The sequence below is a fragment of the Chrysochloris asiatica genome, unplaced genomic scaffold (genome assembly GCF_000296735.1).
Source record: "Chrysochloris asiatica unplaced genomic scaffold, ChrAsi1.0 scaffold00002, whole genome shotgun sequence".
Taxonomy (NCBI): Eukaryota; Metazoa; Chordata; class Mammalia; order Afrosoricida; family Chrysochloridae; genus Chrysochloris; species Chrysochloris asiatica.
The window spans coordinates 47,011,851-47,019,862 of NW_006408520.1; positions in this window are offsets into that span (position 1 = coordinate 47,011,851).

Sequence of the window (8,012 nt, forward strand, 5' to 3'; positions counted from 1 at the left end):
TCAGAGTAATTTTAGCAACTGTTGGCTATCTATTTGGTGTATAGCAACTGGTATTGTTCTTGCCTGGTTGGTGGGATTTTATAGGGTGCAATTGTAGCTTGGCTATATGACCGCAATTGCTTGGATAATGTAGGGAGAGAAATACCCATGTCCCACCCCCCCAAGGTAAAAGGGGGACCAAAAACAAAAACTAAAAGCAAAACAAAACAGAGTAAAAACAAAACAAAAGCAGTATACTGAAGTCTATAATCACCACAAAAACAAAACCTGTAGCAAAATAATGAATAAGATTTTGTTGTTGTTGTTAGATGCCATCAAGTCACTACTGACTCATAGCAACCCTATGCATGACAGAATGAAACACACTGCTTAAGACTTTAATGCTTCTTGCCTGCAAAGCTGTCTGAGAAATTTCAGGATGTTACTGTATGTAGCTACTGTATGTAGCTCTTTATGATATAAGTCAAGATTTGGCTTTTGGCCTTTCTTCTTTTTTTGCCTCTCTCCCTCTCCTCAAGCCCATTCAGGTGCTTATCCTGTGAGAAAAAGCCCAGGGATGGCCATACTCATTTTTGGAAAGCCCTCCCTTTTTAAGTTGTTGTGTTGACTCCTCCTCTTTCTTCGATTCTGTGTCCAGTGGTTTTTGCTGAGTAGATCTGTGCACATGCATAATAGAACACTCTGGGGGTGGGGGAGGTGCCCACTTGCTCAGGTACCCCCTCTAGTCACCAGAGTGGAAGTGCACAAATAGAGACAAATGACCAGGAAAAAAAAAAAAAGTTCATATCTTTTTCTCCAAGGATCAGCCAGATCCCTGTAACAGGAGCACTCCCTTGATATTTCACCTACTCTGTCCCACTCAAGATGGCCACTCCTTGATCCACCAATCAGAAAACACCACCTTTTTTGCTTCTGTTATAAATTCCATAGCAGTAAGCCTTCGATGCTTCTAAATAGTCCTTTATATGTAATTCAGAATTCTGGGACTCTTCCCTGAACCTGCTTCATCTGCTATTCTGTGTTATTACTGGCGGAGGTCTGCACCGTGCCTCTCCATAATCCACCATCAAGCCCCACCTCAATTGCATGTGATATTAATGGTATTGTTCCATGATTTCTGCATCCCATTGGCTCAGGTCTCTTTGGAATGGACACAAATATGAATGTCTTACAATCAGTTGACCAGGTAGCTGTCTTCCAAATTTCTTGGTGTAGATGAGTGATTGCCTCCAGTCCTACATCAACTTGTTGTAAGCTTCCAGTTTGTATTCCATCAATTCCCAGAGCCTTGTTCTTTGCCAATGTCTTCAGTGCACCTTGGACTTCTTCCTTCAGTATCATTGGCTCTTAATCATATGCTATCTCTTGAAATGGTTGAATAGCAACCATTTCTTTTGGTATAGTGACTCACTGTAATTATCTTGTTTTTGATGCTTTCTGCGTCATTCAATATTTTCCCCATAGAATCCGTAAGTATTGAAAGTTGAGGCTTGAATTTTTTTCTTCAGTTCCCTCAGCTTAAGAAATGCTGAGTGTGTTCTTCCCTTTTGGTTTTCTATTTCCACATCTTTGCACATTTCGTTGTAATGTTTGACCTTGAGCTGACTTTTGAAAACTTTTGTTTAGAGCTCTTTTACCTCCTTATTTCTTACATTTTCTTTAGCATCTCTATACCAGATAGCAAGTTTCAGAGTCTCTTCTGACATCCATTTTGGTCTTTTCCTTTTTTCCTGTCTCCTTACCTACCTTTTGTTTCACTCCTGTTGTGTGGTGCTGTGGGCTAATATGTCAGACTGCAAAGTTGTTTGATCTACAAAATTGGTGGTTCAAGCTTACCAGTTGTTCCTTGGAAACCTTATACAGGGTTGCTATGGGTTGGAATTGACTCGACAGCACTTAACAACAACAATGTTGTTAAAGTTATCCCACAACTCTTCTGGCCTTAGGTCTTTAGTGTCTAATGCAACACATCTGTTTTTCAGATGATCTTTAAATTCAGGTGGGATTTGTTCAAGGTCATATTTCGGCTCTTGTTTTAATTTTCTTCAGCTTCAGTCTGAACTTGCATATGAGCAATTGAGGGTCTGTTCCACAGTCTGCCCTGGCCTTGTTTTGGCTGATAATATGGAACTTGTCCATAGTCTCTTCCCATAGATGTACTCAATTTGGTTTCGGTGTGTTCCATTTGGTGAGGTTCATGTGTACAATTGTCTTTTATGTTGTTTTTAAAAAACTTATTTGCAATGAAGAAGTAATTGGTCTTACAAAATTCTATCATGTGATCTTCAGCATCATTTCTGTCACCAAAGCCATAATTTCCATACTTTAACTACTGAGCCTTCCTCTTGGTTTCCAATCTTTAATTCTAATCTCCAGTAATTATCAACACATGACTGATCAATTTCAGACTGAAGAAGTTGGTAGAATTGTGCAATTTCATCATCACTGCCTTTAATAGTTGGTGTCTAGATTTGAATAATAGTGGTATTAACTGTTCTTCCTTGTAGACATATGGCTATTATCCTATCACAGACAGCATTGCACTTCAAGACAGATCTTGATATGTTTTTTTTGATGATGAATGTGATGCTATTCCTCTACAATTTGTCATTCCAGGCGCAGTTAACCATGTGATTGTCAGATTCTAAGAGACCAATACTAGTCCCTTTCAGTTCATTAATGCATAGGATATCGATATTTATGCGTTCCTTTTTACAATTTTCTATTTTCCTAGAGTCATACTTCATACATTCCATGTTCCAATTATGAATGGATGTTTAAAGCTGTTTATTTTCATTCTGTGTTGTGTCCCATCAGCAAATGAAGGTTCCTATACCTTTAATCCATTATTGTCATCATTGCGATCTCTACTTTGAAGCATCAGTTCTTCCCCAGTCATATTTTGTGTGCCTTCCAATCTGAGGTGTTCATGCTCTAGCAGTATATCTGACACTATCCCGATGCTATTCATTATGTTTCAGTAGTCAAAATTCTTGTGATATCTGTCAGTGCTCTACTGCTATTCATAAGGTTTACAGTGATGAAACATTCAGAAGTAGTCTCTTTCCTTCTTCCTAGTGTGTCTTAGTTTGGAAGCTCAGCTGAAACCTATCCACCATGAGCATAACCTACTGATATTTAAAATACTAGTGCCATCGCTTCCAGAATCACAGCAACATACAAACCATCACAGTGTGACACACTAACAGGCAAGTGGTGGACAACTATCACTAGTGCATGTTCATTGTAAAAGGAGCCCTGATAATGCTGTAGGACAAGCACTGTAAAATTGACAGTTAAAACAAAGCAGCCCCTCAGCAGCAGAAAGATGAGGCTTTCTACTCCTGTAAAGACTTACAGCTTCGGAAACCTATATAGTATCACTTTGAGTCAGATGTATTCAGTGGCAATGGGTGGGCATTTATTGTAATGATGATCTCCATCTTACCTCCCCTATCAAGGTAATCTCAAATTATAAATTATAAAAGTACTACTCTTCTGGATATTTTAACATTTAGAAGATTCTAATTCTGAAAAATTTGAAATTTTTCCTATTTAGTTTCTAGTGATATTATTCACTTAAGAATTAATTCCCTTTCAGAAAAATTCTTTTATTGATAAATTGTGTTGACTTCCAAATTTACCTTGTTTTACGCCTTTCCTTGCAGTCTTTATTTTTGATCCAAAGAAAATAGAACTTTAGCAAAGAAGTTCCATCCTATTTCACTCACAGCCAACATTTCACAAGCTCTTTTTAATAGATTGACTACTAAAAGATAATAAATCTAACAGTTTCCCAATGCTAATTCTGGAAAGGAGGCTCTTTAACCATTATTTTAACTTTAGTTTTTTGGCCTATGGTATCAATTTATTCACATAAATATTTCATTTAACTGAACTATTTGAGAGAGAGAATAATGTATGATCTTAAATTCAGATCAGTTAAATAGCCACTACACTCCCAGGGCTCTGTATAATCTCAATAATCAGAATTTAAAAGTAACAACATTTTGATGAATTTCCTTCTTATGTTTTTAATGGTTTTTTTGCATGGTTGAGAAATTCCTTCACATAGAAATTCTACACTTTGCTTTTACTTTATGTAATACCATTTTTCTTCTAATGACTGACTCTATCAGTTACATTTGTGCCCATAGGAAAAGAGGTTTTTGAATGACAAGGGAGGACGACACTATTAATAAAACAAGTTTTAGATGGCTAAAGCATTCAGCATGGCTTTCTGTCCAGGTCATTATGGCATTTCTATTCAGCACAGGATTTCCAAAATGTCTTTGAAGGACAGTTGTTCTACACTTGTATTAAAGCAGTTTCTGAAGCAAATGAGAAGGTCATGAGATATACTACAGAAGAATAAGAAACTATCATTAAGTGGCTCACTACAAGAAGGAGGAAAGAAAATATGTGAAGCCACACTGAAAAAGAATAAAAGACAGTTCATATCAAAATCAGTACTAGGAAATACAAGCACACTGGAAGAAAAGTTTCTTTTCTTCATTTTAATTCTTTCTTTCCAGTTTGTATATATACATGTTTATCTGCTGCTTGGCTGAAAATTAGACCACTAGGGTGTGTTCCTTTCCAGACCTGAAAGGTAGTCGAGGACCCTACTCTCAGGTTCCTCTAGTCTCTTTACGATAAGTAAGCCCGGTCTTATATTTTTTAAGAATTTTGAGTTTTGCTCCACAGTTTCTCCCTATTAATCTGGAACCTTCTAATGTGATCCCTTTCAGAGCAGTTGATAGTGATAGCCAGACACCATTTAGTCCTTCTGTTATCAGAGTTGTGCTGACTGATGTTCATTTCACATGTTCCATTAGTCCTTTGTACTGATTGACTCCAAGTATCTTCAATTCTCGTTACTCTTCTTTCTTCATGAAGAGACCAACAGTTGCACTTTACATGGCCACTCATAAACTTTGAAGATCCCAGACATTATTTACCAAAAAAAGATGTAGAACCTTGTCTTTGTAGACTGTGTTATATCAATTGACCATGGTTTCCCATGAAACTATGATTCTGGGTCCCCTGGCCCAACAACTCATTGCCTTATGATGGCTGATAATACCCAAGCAGTTTTTTATCATTTTGCCCACTGTATATTCCATCACATTCATAGTTGTGTTTGTAGGAAATGTCAATACCAATGTATAAATATCCTCTTTCAAACTCTTACATATTTATGGAATATATAAATATATATGTATATATCACTTTTCCTCCCATACCCATTCATCCTGTATCTCTTTTTATGTATCTACCCACAGAACACTGTTGTTCCAAGGTTGTGTATATATCACTATTTACCTTGCATACCTCACAGTGTCTGAAATGAAAAAATAAATGAAAAATTAGAAACTATACTAGAACAACAAATAGAAATTCAGATGTCTAGTACTAAGATCTCAGAAATAGATAATACATTGAAAAGGCAAGGAGAATTGAATCAATGGAAGACTGACTTAGCAACCTTGTATAGGGTTCCGAGGAGGAGCTGAACCTTACAGTTCAAACCAACCTTCTAGTCCAGTGCTTATCTTATAGCACTGTACCAGACTTTGTTAAAGAGATGCAAAATAAAAAAAATTTTATTTTAGGGTTTTGTATATGTTGTTCCATTGTCTTCTTGCTTGCATGATTTCTGCTGAGAAATCAAAGCTTAGTCTTGTTGGTTTCCCTTTACAGGTTGTTGTTACTGTTGCTGTTGTTAAGTGCTGTTGAGTCAGTTCCAGCTCATAGTCACCCCATATGGTTTCTGAGGAGTGGCTGGTGAGCTTGAACCACTGACCTTGCAGTTCAAACTGACCTTGCAGTCCAGTGCATTAACCTGCAGCACCCCACCAGGACTCTCATTTATAGGTAACTTTCTTTTTTCTCCGAACTGCTCTCAGGGGTCTTTGTTCAAGCAAGCTTGATTATGATATGTCTCATTGTACTTTTGGGGAGCTCTATTTTGTCTGGTGTTCTTTTGCTTCTTTTTTTTCTTTTAATTTTGTGAACTGAGTGAAAGTTTACAGGGCAGATCATCAGTTTTACATTCAACAAATCATACACCTTGTTTCATTACAATGATTATTCTCTCTATTCATTTTCAACAGTTAACAGTATCTCTTTCTATTCACCTTTTTTTTTTTTTTTTTTTTTTAAACACTCAGGTATATATGACAATTTACACCACCAAAGGGCACATTCTGTAAGTTTGCTCTCGGTTCCCTTTCAGTCACTCTCTTCCCATGAATCTAGAGTCCTCAACTGCTCCCTCTCTCCATGTCTCCATCTCTGCCTCCATCTCTGGTGTCACTGCTTCTCTGTATAAGGTCCCACATTCCACTTGTGCTCTTCTCCCTTGATGGTCCTAGGGTCCTCTGTTTCTGGACTGTAAGATTAACTACTCCCCCATTTTTTGTTACAAAACTTCTACCTTTACAATTTTGACAGCTACAATTAGTCATGATAACATTTACTCACTAATGAATCATAAGAATCTTATCCTCATATCTTTTTACCAGGCCCACCTAGACAAGATGAAAACTGTTCAGTGAGGACTCTATCTTCCCTCACACACTCTTAAACTAAACTCCGTCTTGAAACCTTGTAAGCCAGTCACTTCATAACTTTATTGCCACTTCATTTTAGGTAGCCAATGTCTAAGTTGCCAATCCCTATTTACCCTGTATACAGAGGGGATAGCCTTGATACTGGATATGTAGACTCCTTCCTTCCATGTTGGTATTTAGAGTTACTACCTCTACTACCTCCATGAATCCACCAATCGTCTGTCAGTTTGTCATACTGTGGTGGCTGTGAGTTGCTGTGATTCTGAAAGCTATGCCACCAGTATTTGAAATACCAGCAGGGTCACCCATGGTGGACAGGTTTCAGAAGCGCTTCCAATCTAACACAGACTAGGAAGAAGAAGTGACGAACTACTTCCGATTATTTAGTCACTGAAAATCTTATGAATAGCAAAGAAACACTGTCAGATACAGTGCCAGAAGATAAGTCCCTCAGGTTGGAAGGCACTCAAATGCAACTGAGGAAGAGCTGCGTCCTCAAAATAGAGTTGAGCATGGTGACGCGAATGGAGTAAAGCCCGTGGGACCTACATTTGCTGATGGAGCACAACTCTAAATGAAGAGTAACAGGGGAAAACATCCATTGGAAATTAGAACATGGAATGTACGAAGCATGAATCTGGGAAAACTGGAAGTTGTCAAAAATGAAATGGAATGCATAAACATCAATATCTTAGGCATTAGTGAGCTGAAATGGACTGGTATTGGCCATTTTGAATCTGTCAACCACATAGTTTACTATGCCAGAAATGACAAATTGAGGAGGAATGGTGTTACATTCATTTTCAAAAAGAACATATCCAGATCAGTCATGAGGTACAACGCTGTCTGTGATAGGATCATATCCATGTACCTACAGGGAAGACCAGTTAATACCAGTATTATTCAAATTTACACACCAACCACTAAAGCCAGTGGAAGTAAAATACAAGAATTCTACCAACATCTTCAATCTGAAATTGATCAAACATGCAATCAAGATGTATTGATAATTACTGGTGATTGGAATGCAAAGATTGGGAGCAAAGAGGAACGATCAGTAGTTGGAAAATATGATCTTGGTGATAGAAATGATGCTGGAGAATGCATGATAGAATTCTGCAAAATCAATAATTTGTTCATTTCAAATAAATTCTTTAGACATCATAAGAGGTGACTATACACATGACCCTCACCAGATGGAATACATAGAAATCAAATTGACTACATCTGCAGTAAGAGACAATGGAAAAGTTCCATATCATCAGATAAAACAAGGCCAGGGGCAGACTGGAACAGACCATCAATTACTCATATGAAAATTCAAACTGAAGCTGAAGAAAATGAAAATAAGTCCATGAGAGCCAAAATATGACCCACCTGAATTTAGAGATCATCAGGAGAACAGATTTGATACATTAAATACTAAAGACTGAAGAC